Source organism: Bubalus bubalis, chromosome 23, assembly GCF_019923935.1.
Source record: "Bubalus bubalis isolate 160015118507 breed Murrah chromosome 23, NDDB_SH_1, whole genome shotgun sequence".
Taxonomy (NCBI): Eukaryota; Metazoa; Chordata; class Mammalia; order Artiodactyla; family Bovidae; genus Bubalus; species Bubalus bubalis.
This window is the reverse complement of record NC_059179.1, coordinates 39,226,151-39,243,403: the sequence shown is the minus strand read 5'-3', so window position 1 is coordinate 39,243,403 and position 17,253 is coordinate 39,226,151. Positions and strand designations below refer to the sequence as shown.

At 44.5% G+C, this 17,253-nt stretch overlaps 1 pseudogene; it reads left to right on the top strand.

Annotated features, from left to right (window-relative positions):
• The first annotated feature begins 379 nt into the window (after positions 1-379).
• On the top strand, positions 380-17,223 carry LOC102392048 (annotated as a pseudogene).
• Positions 17,224-17,253: the final 30 nt, after the last annotated feature.

Sequence of the window (17,253 nt, the reverse complement as noted above, 5' to 3'; positions counted from 1 at the left end):
AAGTATTGGAGTGTCAGCTTCAGCATCAGTCCTTCCAATGAGTATTCAGGATTGATTTCCTTTAGGATGGACTGGTTGGATCTCCTTGCAGTCCAAGGGACTCTCAAGAGTCTTCTCCAACACCACAGTTCAAAAACATCAAGGAGACCCAACCAGTACATTCTAAAGGAGATGGGTCCTGAGTTGACTCATTGGAAAAGACTCTGATCCTGGGAGGGATTGGGGGCAAGAGGAGAAGGGGACGACAGAGGATGAGATGGCTGGATGGTATCTCCGAATCGATGGACGTGAGTTTGAGTGAACTCCGGGAGTTGGTGATGGACAGGGAGGCCTGGTGTGCTGCGATGCATGGGGTCGCAAAGAGTCGGACACGACTGAGCGACTGAACTGAACTGAGAATCAGTAAGACTTGATTTCCTTTGCTCAGTGTGCTGGCATCTGCAAAACAGACTGTGACGTGGACTAAAGCCTGGGGAGATGGTAGAGCACAGTTCTTATCTGTGACCATCTCGCAACAGGCGAGAAAACAGAAGAGAGGGAACACATGACCAGATCTATTGCTTCTGGGACTTCAGACCTAGAGAGGCAAACTTGTGGAAAGAGAAAAAAGCCTCAGAGGTGGGGCAGGATGAGAGCACAACCTTTCCTTGCCCTGTTCAGGTGGCTCTGCTGTGGGCATCTTAAGTACTTCCTCTAAGAGTGAGTTAGGGACAGTCCCCTGTGGCTAAGGCCCATTGGTATCACCTTAGTCTCTGGAACATTCCAGAGGCATTCAGAAAATAAATGAGGATGAGATGATGACCAGTAGATACTGAACCAAAGGACTGGAAGGAGATGGTGGTATATACAGGGAGGGAAGGGGGACAGGCTAGGGAGTACAGAGGTTGTCTCTGCAAAGTGTGATTGGAATTTTCTCCCTCCCCTTTTACTTCCTGGTGTGGCCAGACCTGCCAGACAGGTTCTCCAGAGTCAAGGGAAAGAAGCAGAGGGTGGAGAGAGGAGAGGCACCCCAACTTTTGGTGATAAGACTGACTGCTGGGTGTGGCAACACAAACTTGAGTTCTAATCCTAGCTCTGCCCCCTCATAGCTGTTTAATCAATCTTCTCTGGGCTTGTTTTCTTAGTGATCAAATGGGGCTAATCTTATTTTCCTCTGTGTTTGTCTTAATAAGGGTTGGACCAAGAAAAATCTTTATGTTAATGTTATAGATAAGAGTAGCCTTGTGGAGAGAATGAACTAAACTATGGTGGCTGGAGTCATGGCAGGACAGGCATTTAGGAAGTTTCTTTCCTTATTTGTCCAAGTATTAGTTAAAAGGAGTGCAGCAGAAACTAACCAGTGGTGGCATTATGCTTCCAAAAAAAACTACAAGGAAAAGTATTACAAGCAACAGTAGTAGTTGCTGGATTGGGTTCTAAGGGAAGGGGTAGAGAGATGCAATCAATTACCAAGAAAGTTGGATATAAATTTCTTCTCCCAGAATATGGGGGCACCAAAGTATTTCTAGTCGACAAAGATTGTTTTTCATTTAGAGGTGGTGACATTCTTTAAAAGTGGGTGCTAAGTCACGTCTGACTCTCTGCGACCCTTTGGACCGCGGTCCGCCAGGTTCCTCTGTCCATGGGATTCTCCAGGCAAGAATACTGGAGTGGGTTGCCATGTCCTCCTCCAGGGGATCTTCCCAACCTGGGGATTGAACCCGTGTCTCTTGTGCCTCCTGCATTGGCAGACGGATTCTTTATCACTAGTGCCACCTGGGAAGCCTGTAGACTGAAATAAATCACTATTGAATTGGCATCTGCCCATTCCACTGAAATATTTCATCATGTAAATAATTTCCACGTCTCTCCTTTATAATAAACTAATGATGGCACCCTGAAATGGAGAGCATCTCCAAGACCACCCCAGGTTCAATAGCGTGTGGGGGCTCATGGGATTCAGCACATAGCTGTACTCATGGCTATAACTTATTATAGCTGGAGGATACAAGCCAGACAGCAAAGGGGAAAGGCATGGGGGTGACAGTTGGAGGAGACTAGGTCCAGGCTTCCAAGAATCATCTCCTAGTGGAGTCACGTAGGATGCACTTGGTTTCTCCAGTGACGCATAGTGACAGACATGTGAAATGTTGTCCATCGGGGAAGCTCATTAGAGATGCGCGGTTTTTATCGAGGGCTGGTCACAGAGGCACTTCGTGCCCAACACATACCAAAATTCCAGCCTCTCACAAGTAAACAGGTGTTCAACATGAACCCCACTTCGTGTATGAATAAATCAGGCGCAGACAGTCATTGTTATCAATTCTAGGAATGGTAGGAGCAACCCGCAAATCCAACTTCCTGGACACCAGCCCCGGGCCTAAGCTTCTCAGCAGGCTTCTCTAAGGATGGCGGTCTCTGGCCTGCTATGTCTGGTTTGCACAGCCTGCTTATCCCTTGCTCCTCAGGAAAAGAGTAAGAAATCATTGGCATCAATATGGGTTTGGAAAATGCCCAAACTGTCTGAGCATGTGGATAAGGGACCCAGTGTTTTCCACAAATGTTCCAATGCCCGGGTCCCTGTGCACCAAGTGTGGCACTTCTTTTCATCTGTTTCAATAATTGGATTTAAGCAGCGATTAGGCACCATGTCAGCCAAGAACTTCTTTGGCGGGGTGGCAGCTCTTTTAAGGGATTCCAGGCCTGCCTGGGGACTGGAAAGTCACCTCTGGAAGGGGGTTCGGTCAACTACCCTGACACTGTCTTGATGGTTAACTTGCTTCCAGCCTATTAGAGGCTTCCAGAACATCGCCAAGAGGAGGTCGTTCTTGTACTCTCCAAGGTTTCAGGATGCTTATATTGGAAACTGAGCAGAACCTAGGCCCCAAGAAGTCCAGCTTTGGAGCTATGTCGCATTAGAAGAAACAGTTCAGTAAGGAAAATGCAGTTAAAATGAATTCTGATCTTTATTTGCATTTTTCAAAGAACATTAAAGACCACAGATTTATTACCTACAGTGATACATCTTAAAATGTATTTCTGCTCATATTTTTTAAACATTTTATTTTATAATTTTTAATTAAAAAAAATTTTTGGTGCTGAAACCTGGGATAAATGTTTTAGAACAGTTTTCGATTTCCAGAAAAGTTGCACCAATAATACTGAGATTAATATATGCGTGCATGGCAGTGCACTTGCTCAGTCTTGCCCGACTCTTTGGGACCTCTTGGACTGTAGCCCAGCAGGCTCCTCTGTCCCTGGGATTCTCCAAGCAAGAGTGCTGGAGTGGGTTGCCTTGCCTTCCTCCAGGGGATCTTCCCGACCCAGAGATTGAATCCAGGCCTCCTGCATTACAGGTGGCTTCTTTACTGCTGAGCCACCAGGGAAGCCCCAGATTACTGTATATTCCTCACCCGATTTCTCCTATTATTAACATCTTATATCACAAAAGTAAATTTGTCATACCTAAAAAATGAACTAAAAAGGAACCAATGTGGATACGTTAGTAACTGAAGTCCATATTTAATCCAGATTTCCATGATTTTTACCTAATTCTTTTTGTTTCGGGTTTCTAGTGAGGATAACCTATTTAGTCAACATGTGTCCTTCGGGTTCTCTTGCCTCTACTCTCTTTTTGATCACCTTAACAGTTTTGAGGAGGAAACTGCCCTTTGGTTAGGGGATGTCTGATGTTTTTCTCATGATAAGACCGGGTTATGCATTTAGGGGGAGGAAGACCACAGAGGTCAAGTGCAGGTCTCATCACATCATAAGAAACCTCGCTCACCTGGCTGAGGGTGTGTTTGTTGTAAAATCACCCCCCCTCCCCCTTGTCTATACTGTTCTCTTTGGATAGAAGTCACTATGCACGGCCCACACCTCAAGAGTGGAGGGTTATGCTCCACTCTCTTGAGGGCAAAGTATCTATATAAATTATGTAGAATTCTCCTTGGGAAACCTCTCTATTCACTTGCATCTATTTAGTTATTCAGTCATGTATTTGTGTTGGCACTGACTAGTATTTTGGGAAACAATCTCTCATTCATCTGGCACGGGTTCTCATATCTCTTTCTACTCTTCCTTACAAATAACTTTTTCCATTATTTTCATTTTTCTATTCTTTCCTTTTCACTCTCCTTAACCTGGTTTCCCACCCCCTTTCCCACTCCCTCTGTCTCTCATCTCATCCCTTTCCTTGAATCTCCTACCCTATTTCTCCAGTTGTCCTCACGATTGGTCGATTGGTTACTCCACACACCAAATAAAGTATCTAGAAAATAAAGTATAAATAAAATAAAGTATCTACAAAACAGAGGGACAGAAAGCAGGGAATGCTCATTAGTCAACATCAGAATAGTTTAGCAGTCGAGGGGGCAGAAAGAGGCTGTGAATATTTCAAGTACTGATTATTTTACCCAGCTCGTATGCATATATGTGGAAATGTTTTCTAGAGAGCTTGTGTCGGGGGTGCTGCTGAGAACCATACATGTAGTATCTTACTCAACCTCACAACAACCTCATCATGCTTATTTCAGAGCTGATAAATCTGAGACTCAGAGAGATTACCTGCTCAATGTCAAGTCAAATGGCAAAGTGGGGGGTTTAAGCCACAGTTGACTCCAAATCTGGTGTGCTCATAGGAAGAACTGAGATGTATTTATAATCCTGGTTCCCTAGGAAATGAAACATACTTCTACTTCTAAAAACACCAATGTGGAGTACAGAAACATGTTCACAGTCTCAGAGAGTCTCAGCTCTTACGAGGCTTTGGCTCTGTCTGAATTTGTAGGTACACCTTAATTATAGTCTTGCCCTTTTCCTCCATTGAGCTGGTACCTCGGTTTTCACCTCCTGCAAGCAGACTCCAGAGTGTTTTAGTCTTTTTTCTTCTGTGAGTTACTGTGGAGAAAACTGTTAAGGTCTCTGGATTCGTTTTCTCTTACTGTGTCACAGGTAACCACAAACAGCGGCTTAAAGCAATGCCCACTGCTTAGCTCCCGGTTCTGTAGGTTTGTGTGACAGCTCTCTGTTCAGGGACTTGATGGCCAGGCTGCCTTCCTCTTTGGAGGCTTCGGGGAGGAATCGGCTTCCAAGCTCATCCAAGTTGTTGACAGAATTCAGTTCCTTGCAGACTGAGGCCCCTATTCACGGGGTGACTTTTGCCTGGGAGATGCTCTCAGCTTTTAGACCGTCCTCCACTCCCTGCCACAATCTTTCTTCATGTAGCTCCCTCCAGATACTCTCATGCTTTGAATCTCTTCCCTTCTCTGCCTCTGACTTCGAGACCCAGATTTAAAGGGCTCATGTGAATGGTTACACCCACCCAAATAATGAACCCGCCCCCTCTTTTTCTTTGGCCACACCACATAGCACGCAGGATATTTCCCCAACCAGGGATCAAGTCTGGGCCCCCTGCAGTGGAAGCACGGAGTCCTATCCTCTGGGCCACCAGGGAAGTCCCAACCTGCCCTTCTTAAAGTCAGTTGTGACATATGATATAACCTTAAAAAAAAAAGTGAAAATGTAAGTTGCTCAGTCTGACTCTTTATGAACCCATGGACTGTACCCGCCCAGACTCCTTCGTCCGTAGGATTCTCCCAGCAAGAATACTGGAGTGGGTAGCCATTCCCTTTTCCAGGGGATCTTCCCAACCCAGGTATCAAACCCAGGTCTCTTGTATTGCAGGCATATTCTTTACCATCTGAGTCACCAGGGAAGTACAGCAGTAATACCCCATCACATTTATAGTCTTAGGCATTAAACAGGATGTGTAAACCACATCTTACAAGTCTTGTCTACCACAGCCTCCATTCTTTAATTTATTCACACATCTCATATTTATGGAATGCCTGCCCTGTGCCAGGCATAGTTCTAGGAGTTGGAGATACAATGGTGAACAAGACAAACTTGACCTCTTAAAGCTTACTATGTAGCGTAGTAAGACAGATAGTAACCAAGGAAACAAAGAAAACTCCCTGTTAGTGCTGAATGCAGAGAATTAAAATGGGCTGGTCTTTAGGAAAGGGTTCTCTGTGGAAGGACTGTTTTAGCTGCTCCTTGAGAAGATAATACAATGAAAAGGTCCATGTGAAGATAGTCTAACATCCACAAACCCAAGATGAAAGTCTACACGTTCCAGGGTTCCTTCTAATCATGTTTAACACGCTTCACAGAGAAGCCTTGTTTTAAACCACACCCAAAACCACTATGCACAGTGTCTTACTCATTCTGCTTCCTTGGCTGTAGTTGGTTTGTGTAGCTTTGAGCATAATCTCCCAAGTTCCCCAGCAGTAGCTGGGCTCCATGACATGCCAACCTTGGCCTGTGTGAGCATGTATTCCATGTCCCATAAACAAGCTCCTGTTTCGCCCTTCAGCCTTCTTCTACAGGCAAGCACGTTGTGCTTCTCATTGTGGTGGCTTGTCTTGTTGTGGAGCACGGGCTCTGGGGCACACAGGCTCTGGCGCATAGGCTCAACAGTTGTGGAGCACGGACTTAGTTGCTCCTCGGCCTGTGGGATCTTCCTGGACCAGGGATCAAACTTGTGTCTCCTGCATTGACTGGCAGGCGAGTTCTTTACCACTGAGCCACCAGGGAAGCCCCAAGGCAAGTAGAATGTTAACTGAAGACACTCCTGAGTGTAAGATGCATGTTTCCCAATCAGTAATAATATATCACCAGGATATGTTTCTGCTAAAAAATATACTCGACTGAATCTGCATTTCAAGTTCCTGCTTTAAATTTGCAGAACCCAAACTTTCAGTGAGGTGAGAACTGCCTGGCATAAGCACAGTGCACACCACGTGTGCCCTGGGCACACCACGGTTTAAAGGCTTCCCAATCCCAGCTGGACATTTTCAAGGTGAGGAACACCAGGCTGTGAGGTTTTGGACCTAGTGTATTTTCATAAAGCATCGGTGCCGCTGATGCGCTCTGAAATACACACCAAACACTTTCTGGGTGTGACCATGAGCCAGGCACCGTCCAGATACAAAGATGAACGGTCCCAGTCACTACCTTCAAGGGACTTCCAGGGTGACACAGGAGAAATGTGCAGATGGGCAATTATAATATAGAAGGCTTGCTTTAACTGTCATTTATTCAAATGACTTTGACTTACTGAGTGTTTACTCTGTGTGAGGTATTGCTACCGGTGCTACAGAGACAGAAGTTGGACAAAACAGACATAAATCCCTCCCCTCATCAAGCTTATATTCTAGGAAATTCCCTGATGGTTCAGTGGTTAAGACTCCTTGCTCTCACTGCTGAAGGCCTGGAATTGATCCCTTGTCAGGGAACTAAAAGTCCCACTGGCCACATGGCACAGTCAAACAAGCAAATAAACAAAAAACTTACCTTTTAGAGGGGCAGACAGTAAAGAAATAAACTCATAAAATATACCAGGGGTCAAATGGTGATAAATAAATGTTATGGAGGAAATGAAAGGCTGGGAGGGTGCTAAGGAGTATAGAAAGAAGGGAGGTTATTATTAAAGAGGTGAGAGAAGACATCGCTGAAAAGGTGACATTGGCATGATGTGAGAGGGACGAGGGAAGAGAAGGCGCTGTGTTGGGTCTTGCAGGTCATTATAAGGACTGACTTTCACAGAGTGATCTGGGGGCCACAAGAGGGTCTTGATTAGGAGACTGACACAATCACCTCACTTTTGTTTTGAAAAGGATCCCCCTCCTTGCTATGTGGAGAAAAACAGGGAGGAAGCCAGGTGAAAAGAGAAAGACAAGCTAGCTGGTTATCTATCGTACACTCCAGCTGGGAAGTGATGGTGACTCAGACCATCATTGGATAGCCGTGGAAGTGGTGTATGTGGGATTTGTTGATGGGCTGATTGGACGTGGGGATATGACAGAGAAAAGTGGAGTCAAGGATGTCTTTAATATTTTTGTGGCTTAGGCAACCAGAAAAACAGGGTTGTAATTATTCTCTGGGGGATGGTGAGAAGAGCAGGATGGAGCCAGAGAGACCTGGCATCTGGTTTTGGGCAGGCTGGGTGTATGTTGCATGTCAGACATTTAATGGATGCGTCAAATAGACATCTGGGTGTGAGCTGGGCTTTCAGGAAAAGAGGTCAAGTGCTGGTGATACAGTTTTGTAACTTGACAGCACAGATGTGATTTGTAAAGCTATGAGCTAGTATTTTGGGTGTCTTTGCTGTCAGCGTCTTTGCTGCAAGCATTTTCGTTGCAAATTGGCCATAAGACAATTATGTCATGAAGGATATACTAACCGGTTGACAGTTTGGGGTTTGACAGTTTGTTTCAATGAGTTGAAATGTATTAGCATTTCTTCTAGTCAGTGACATAATTGATGTCTTTATCGAGCTACCAGGTAATGTCTCTCCTTTACTTTTCGTTCTTTTAGCTTTTTTCTCCCATTGTTTTATCTTTTACACCAAAATTGCCTATGGCCAATTAGCCATGAGGCAGAAATATTTGGGGCAAAAATGCTTGCAGCAAAGATGCTTACAGAAAAAGCATCTAGAACCATGAGCTAGAACCAAGAGATGAAGGCAGTTAGAGGAGGAACAAGGTCCAGGAACTGACCTCCAGGACTTTTCAACCTTAGAAGTCAGAGGGATGAGGAACAGACAGAGAGGTGAGAAGAAAATCAGGAAAGGAGGATCCTGGAAGTCAAGTGGAGAAAGTGTTTCAGGGAAGATACAGCGATCATCTCTGTGTATGAGAGGAGATGGAATCCAACACATTGGTAGGTAAGGGCTGACCCTAGATAGGAGTGTCAGTGAATGGTAATAGGAGGGAAGGCAGAGAGTCCGAGCATAGATGAAAGTGGGCAGCTGATGGCACAGTGCCAAACGTCTCTAATTTCTCCTCTATTTTCTCTCAGCCATCAGTGGAAAGTAGAGAAAGGAGGGCCTGGAGGTCAGAAAGAGGAAAATGTATGAACTGGTCATCTAGGAGAGTGAGAGCAAGGCCGAGAGAAGTGCAGTAGGATGGGTGAGCAGCAGCATGGCGCTTGTTGAGGCTTGTGGTGGTGAATTTGAAGTGAGAGTTCTCAACGTGGCTGTGTCTTCGTCTCCAGTCATATGAGGCTGCAGGCAGGAATAGGTGGAGGGTTGGATGGGCCAGGGTTTGGGGTAAAATAGAGAACTGAGCAGACAATAACTAAATGATGGAGTCCATGTTGGGCCTGGAGGGACTTCCATGGTGGTCCAAGGGCTAAAACTCCGTGCTCAATGCAGGGGGCCTGGGTTTGATCCCTGGTCGGGGCACTGGATCCCACATGCTGCAACTAGGGATCCTGCATGCCGCACCGAAGATTGAGGACCCCACATGCTGTAGCTGTAGCTGAGACCAGGTGCAGCCAAAATAAATAAATAAAAAAGAAGGAAAAAGTTGGATCTGGAGGAAACAGAGGACATAGGGGATGAGAGCAGAGAAAAGAGGTACACTGGATGAATGGATTGCAAATAAATCCCAGTCAAGCAGCAGGGTTGTTCCAGTTGGGATCTGATAGAATTAACCACAGCAGGGGATGGTCAGAAAGTAAGATGCTTGAAATCTAGATTTGGGAACTGAGATAGTGTGACAAGATCTGGATAGAGGTCAGCATATTATGGCCTTGCAGGTTAAATCTGGGCCTGCAGCCTGCTTTTATACAGCCTTGAGATAAGAATGGTTTTTCACATTAAAAAAAAAAAAGACTATTATCCTTTTAGCAAAAACAGTTGCTCCAAGAATTGAAGGTATTTCATGGCCCACAAAACCTAAAATAATTACTACCTGAAGCAGCAGGCCCTTTATAGAAAGAGTGCTGACTCTTGGTCTAGACTCTAGGGTATCACCAGGTGTGTGAGTGGCTGAGGTCAGGTAGAGGACACAATGGTGAAGGCCAGGTGGCCAGGATATCTGCCAGGATCAATTACTTGGGTATAGAGCCCACCAGTCATTACAATGGTGGTGTTGGAGAGACTGACAGGGAACCAGAACTAACAGCCAAAGAATGAGGGGGTGTGACCTGGGATTGGTAGATGACTGAAGAGAAAGGACCACAGAGTGGAGGAATCAAACATAGCCTAGACTGATGATGTGAGCATCAGAAGTGAGAATTTAAGGGAATAGAGAGAGAGAGAGAGGAGGAGATAGAGAAGGCATGCTCTGGAATGGAAGGAGTTAGTGGGTTGAGCTAGTTGGTCACAGATTCACCTCCAGGTGCCAGTGGTTTGACGGAGAAACACAGCCACCCCTTGTCAGAAATCCAGAAGCAGCAGAGTGCTCATGACTGGCCTAAGTGATGTAGCTAACAGTGGCCTGAGCAAAGACCACGGTAAAGGGGCAGTGAGGTCAGCCACGGCTGGCAGAAGAGGCTTTGCAGAGAAAGACTTTGGGTTGAGGCTTGAAGTATTAGCAGGTATTAGGTAATGATGGTGGTGAGGGGAGAGGGATATATATGTGCAGGAAGGCATGGTATCTTTGAACACTGACCTCAGAAAATCATGAATGAACTTGGGCACAGTTGGAGGTTCGGAATCAGTGCAATTAGGAGCTTCGGGTGAAGAACATTATTGTTTCTCCTTTAATATTTGTGTGTGAGGCTTAGGGATAGTGAATGCTCTGTGTAGATGGGTAGATGCTCTATGAGTGAAACATGACATACATTGGCCTTTAAACTTGTTACTGCCCCATAGTATTGTAGGAAAATGTATTTTATGTATTTACATAAAGATTATTCATTTCTCTCTCCAGCATCTTTTGAGAGCATCTTGTCTGCCTGATGCTCTGCCAGGCATTGGGGATACAGTGGTGAACAACACAAATATGGTCATTCCCCTCTCAGAGCTTACAGTCTGCAAGTAATTACACTGAAGTATGAACTGTACAAAAAAGATCTTCACGACCCAGATAATCACGATGGTGTGATCACTGACCTAGAGCCAGACATCCAGGAATGTGAAGTAAGTGGGCCTTAGAAAGCATCACTACGAACAAAGCTAGTGGAGGTGATGGAATTCCAGTTGAGCTATTCCAAATCCTGAAAGATGATGCTGTGAAAGTGCTGCACTCAATATCCAGCAAATTTGGAAAACTCAGCAGTGGCCACAGGACTGGAAAAGGTCAGTTTTCATTCTAATCCCAAAGAAAGGCAATGCCAAAGAATGCTCAAACTACCGCACAATTGCACTCATCTCACACGCTAATAAAGTAATGCTCAAAATTCTCCAAGCCAGGCTTCAGCAATATGTGAACAGTGAACTTCCTGATGTTCAAGCTGGTTTTAGAAAAGGCAGAGGAACCAGAGATCAAATTGCCAACATCCACTGGATCATGGAAAAAGCAAGAGAGTTCCAGAAAAGCATCTATTTCTGCTTTATTGACTATGCCAAAGCCTTTGACTGTGTGGATCACAATCAACTGTGGAAAATTCTTCAAGAGATGGGAATACCAGACCACCTGATCTGCCTCTTGAGAAATTTGTATGCAGGTCAGGAAGCAACAGTTAGAACTGGACATGGAACAGACTGGTTCCAAATAGGAAAAGGAGTTCGTCAAGCCTGTATATTGTCACCCTGTTTATTTAACTTCTATGCAGAGTACATCATGAGAAACGCTGGACTGGAAGAAACACAAGCTGGAATCAAGATTGCCGAGAGAAATATCAATAACGTCAGATATGCAGATGACACCACCCTTATGGCAGAAAGTGAAGAGGAACTCAAAAGCCTCTTGATGAAAGTGAAACTGGAGAGTGAAAAAGTTGGCTGAAAGCTCAACATTCAGAAAATGAAGATCATGGCATCCGGTCCCATCTCTTCATGGGAAATAGATGGGGAAACAGTGGAAACAGTGTCAGACTTTATTTTTCTGGGCTCCAAGATCACTACAGATGGTGATTGCACCCAGGAAATTAAAAGATGCTTACTCCTTGGAAGGAAAGTTATGACCAACCTAGATAGCATATTAAAAAGCAGAGACATTACTTTGCCAACAAAGGTTCGTCTAGTCAAGGCTATGGTTTTTCCTGTGGTCATGTATGGATGTGAGAATTGGACTGTGAAGAAGGCTGAGCGCTGCAGAATTGATGCTTTTGAACTGTGGTGTTGGAGAAGACTCTTGAGAGTCCCTTGGACTGCAAGGAGATCCAACCAGTCCATTCTGAAGGAGATCAGCCCTGGGATTTCTTTGGAAGGAATGATGCTAAAGCTGAAACTCCAGTACTTTGGCCACCTCATGGGAAGAGTTGACTCATTGGAAAAGACTCTGATGCTGGGAGGGATTGGGGGCAAGAGGAGAAGGGGACGACAGAGGATGAGATGGCTGGATGGCATCACTGACTCGATGGACGTGAGTCTCAGTGAACTCCGGGAGTTGGTGATGGACAGGGAGGCCTGGCATGCTGTGATTCATGGGGTCGCAAAGAGTCAGACACGACTGAGCGACTGATTTGATCTGATCTGATCTGATGGTCAACACTAAGAGAGGATGTTATTGGTGCTCAATGCCTTGGCATCTAAATTAATCTGGGAGCCAGGGAAGAATCCTGGCAGAAGTGACATTTAATATGAAGGAGAAATAGGTTGTTCTTGCCAGAATAAGGAATGGGTGGTGGTAAATTTCCAAGTGAAGTGACGGCATGCACTGGGTTGGAGGCGGGAGAGGACTGTTTCAGGCACTGAAAAACACCAAGAGAGGTGAGAGATGGGTCTAGAGAGACAATGGCGGCCTGGTCTGGAGTGGATTCTCCATCTCCATGTGGCTTCTTTTTTTTTTGGGTTGCCTGGTACATCTTACAGGATCTTGGTTCCCTGACCAGGGATTGAACCTCGGCCCTGGGCACTGAAAGCATGGTGTCCTAACCACTGGATCACCAGGGAATTCCCTCCATGGAGCTTCTGATGAGTGTTCAGAGTTTTCCTCTCTTTAGACTGCAAAGTCTGAGAAGGCAGGAACCAAATCTGTCCTGCTCACTGCTGCATACCTACCTATGGAGTGCCTGCCTTTCGAGTCTGGCACATAGTAATGGTTTTTTGATTATGGTTTATTGAATGAACGTATAAACATGAACCTTAGTTTAACTCTGAAATTTATTATGTTCATCAGTACAAACACCTTCATTATAGCATTCTTGTAAACAATGAATGTGAAAGTATTTCAGTAAACTGTGAAACATGATACTTGTTTTAAAGCTGTGAAGTATTATGTTGCAAATATGTATAATGAAGTACTTCAGTTGAACCCTTAACAACTGTTTTTTTTTTTTTTTGAGAACCTTATTTATTCCACTCAAGTCAGAAAAATCCTACAAAACACTGTATTAGAGAAAGTATCCAGTTATATACAGTATAAACGTAGCTTGATTAGGGGGGAAAAAACCTTCATCAGCCTGATTACATCCTTTTGCCACTTCCTGAGTGGCTTTTAGCATTATTCAGGTTGCTTGTTTTCCACTAAGTGAGCATTAATCAACAGCGAGTAATTATGCTTTTCTCCAGGCCCAGAATAGAGCCCATCTTGTCCCTCTTTGTGTACTAGTCTATTTTCACCAGTGAATCATCATCTCTATGAAAGGAGGCATCGTGCTTATTTTTATCCCCAGCATCTCACGTTATGGCTGTTAGCTGGTATTGAATACCTGTTAGTTGAGTTTAATAGGTAAATTTATCCCGGAAATTGACATTATACCTTTACTCATTCAAAAGTATGGTAACAGGCTCTAAATACTTTTCATGCACTTAAATGGTCCTTTGGTATTGCTGCTGCTGCTACTTAGTTGCTTCAGTCATATTCGACTCTGTGTGACCCTATGGACTGCAGTCTACCAGGCCCCTCTGTCCATGGGATTCTCCAGGCAAGAGTACTGGAGTGGGTTGCCGTGCCCACCTCCAGGGAATCTTCTAGACCAGGGATTGAACCGAGGTCTCCAGCATTGCAGGCAGATTCTTTACCACTGAGCCACCAGGGAAGCCCCATTTGGTGTTGATATATTACCAAATGCTTCAAATGTAGTCTTCTCTTGGTATCTACAGGGGATTGGTTCCAGTTACCACCACATATCAAAATGTGCAATACTCAAGTCTTATGGCATAGTATTTGCAGGTAACCCTATTACATCCTCCTATATAATTTAAATAATCTCTAGATTACTTATAACTCTCAATGCTAAGTGCTAAGTTGCTTTAGTCGTGTCTGACTCTTTGCGACTCTATGGACTGCAGCCCATCAGGCTCCTCTGTCCATGGGATTCTCCAGGCAAGAATACTGGAGTGGATTGCCATGCCCTCCTCCAGGGGACCTTCCCAACCCAGGGATTGAGCCCATGTCTCTTATGTCTACCTGCATTGGCAGGCAGGTTCTTTACCACTAGTGCCACCTGGGAAAAAGCCCTAATGAGGTGTTACTGCTGCTAAGTTGCTTCAGTCGTGTCCAACTCTGTGCGACCCCATAGACGGCAGCCCACCAGGCTCCCCCATCCCTGGGATTCTCCAGGCAAGAACACTGGAGTGGGTTGCCATTTCCTTCTCCAATGCATGAAAGTGAAAAGTGAAAGTGAAGTCGCTCAGTCGTGTCCGACTCTTAGCGACCCCTTGGACTGCAGCCCACCAGGCTCCTCCCTCCATGGGATTTTCCAGGCAAGAGTACTGGAGTAGGGTGCCATTGCCTTCTCTGTAATGCGGTGTAAACCTATGTAAATAGTTGCCAGTAACAAATTCAAATTAGGCTTTTTGAAATTTCTGGAACTTTTTCCCCAAATATTTTCTATCTGTTGCTCTCTTTTAAGGCATTTTATTTTTTTTTGGCTGTGCCATGTGACTTGTGGGATCTTAGTTCCCCAGCCAGCAATTGAACCTGGACTCTCAGCAGTGAAAGTGCAGAGTCCTACCCATTGGACCTTCAGGGAATTCCCTTCTGAGTATTTCTGATGCATGTCTAGTTGAATCTGAGGATGCAGAACTCCACAGGTGTGGGTGCAGAGGGTTGAACTTTTAAAATAACTTCAAAGAGAAAAGGATGAAGATGTAGAAACACTGGATTTCATTTTACCTCCCAATTTTCCAGTATTTTTGTTTCAGGTCTACCAAATAATGAGCAATAATCAATAATCATTTTACCATTTTCTTTTGAGATATGACAATGGAAAGTTAAGACAGTTGGAAAGCTTTTTGATACTTAGGCCAGGTTTCTTTTTATTGTGTTATGTACTTTTCTGGTCTACTGAAAAAGTTTTCTATCTACAGCATTTAAAAGCTATATTTGCTCTTATGTTTAGCTCTTTAATTTTGACTTAATTATTGTATACACAAATAAGTCTCTTGATCTTGTCCTATAAAACAATTCCCATGGCTTTTTAATAACTACTGCTCAACTCTGCTCTTATTTTTTGAGGTGTAAGCTCAGGGTGATCTAATCATTTGGAAGAAGAATTCTCTGAAATGAATTTTAAAGTAAAAATTTTTTTTTTTTTTAGAATTTGTGATTTATTTTTTGTCTATGTCTGCATTTCCCAAATATTCTTTCTAGTGATAAACTTAAATAGAAAAACCTCTTTGCTGAAGCAGAAGGAATGAGGGGGAAATGCTTTTTGTGTGTATATACTGTCGTTTTCTCATTCATTAATGCGGTACTCTCATTAATTTACACATCCCATCTATTATTGTGGTGGTGAGTTTAGTCACTAATTCTGTGTCCGGCTCTTGTGACCCCATGGACTGCAGCATGCCAGGTTCCTCTGTCCATGGGATTTCTCAGGCAAGAATCCTGGAATGATTTGCTATTTCCTTCTCCAGGTGGTCTTCTCCACCCAGGAATCAAACCCACATCTCCTGCATTACAGGTGGTCTCCTCTATTGTAGGCAGATTCTTTACCTCTCATTATTACAAAATGTGTAATAAATTTACAACAATTTATTCCACTGCTGCTTTCTGAATTTTTCTCCTGAACTTATTTTTTTTGGTCAAGCTGCAGGGCATGCAGGATTTTCTGTTTCCCTGACCAGGGATGGAACCCATGCCCCGGCAGTGGAAGTGCATAGTCTTAATCGTTGGACCACTGCCAGGCAAGTCCCAGAACTCATTTTGAATAATTAGATTAAGTTTAAATGGCTTTCAAGTTCTAGGTATAATGTTTGAACATTAAAGTTGTTCATCAAAAATAGAAGACCTGTAGCGAAGGGCCTGTTAACATAATTTTTTCATTAACACTTTTCTTAGGTTTGTGCGCAGTATATGCTCAACATAAAGGCGACGACACTCCCATGTATTTTCTTTTTTTTTTTTAAATTTTATTTTATTTTTAAACTTTACATAATTGTATTAGTTATCCCATGTATTTTCAGATATTTTGAGGGTCTGGTCTGCTGCATGTCTTTTCTCCCCACGCCAGACTGCTGTCTCCAGTATATTCCCAACCTTCAGGTCTTGGCTCAAAACGAGCCTTTTCTGAGGGCCCAGGCACTCTGTGTCACCAACTTTAGAATTTTATCTAGATGTGAAAAAAGCCTGCGTAGTTGTTTAGTTACTTATTGCAACTCTCCTCCCCATGCTAGTCCGTCATGTGACAGGTCTCCACTAGAGGTGAAAATCCTTGGCCTAATTATATGTTCTCTGCATTTGTGATAAGCGAATAAATTCGGTATTTTAACTCAGCCAAGTCAGTATTCTTGCCTGGAGAATTCCAGGGAGAGAAGCCTGGCCGGCTACAGTTCATGGGGTCGCAGAGAGTCGGACAGGACTGAGCGACTTAATTTTCACTTCCAAGTCAGATCATTCTCTTCCCTAGGCGAATGAAACTCCAATACTTTGGCCATCTGATGCCAAGAACTGACTCATTGGAAAAGACCCTGATGCTGGGAAAGATTGAAGGCGGGAGGAGAAGGGAACGACAGACGAGATGGTTGGACGGCATCACCTACTCGATGGAGATGAGTTTGAGCAAGCTCCGGGGAGTTGGTGATGGACAGGTAGACCTGGCGTGCTGTAGTCCATGGGGTCGCAAAGAGTCGGACACGACTCAGCTGACTGAACGGAACCGAACTGAGGCGAATGAGACCTGATTCTAACTTTGCAGGACTCCGCACAAATCTTATTAGAGGAAGACTGCGCTTTCTCGCCAGACAGTAGTTCTGACCCAAACTGCGTGTTTCTCACCCCTATTCTCACTCGAGGAGCTAGGGACCTGAGAATCTGCTCCCCAACGTACGTCTTGCAGAATCCAGAGGTGGAACCCGAGCGCCCGTCGGCCGAGCACAGCCGCCACGTCAGCCGGCGCGCGTGACGCCAACGCGCTTGCGCGCGGGAGGGGCGG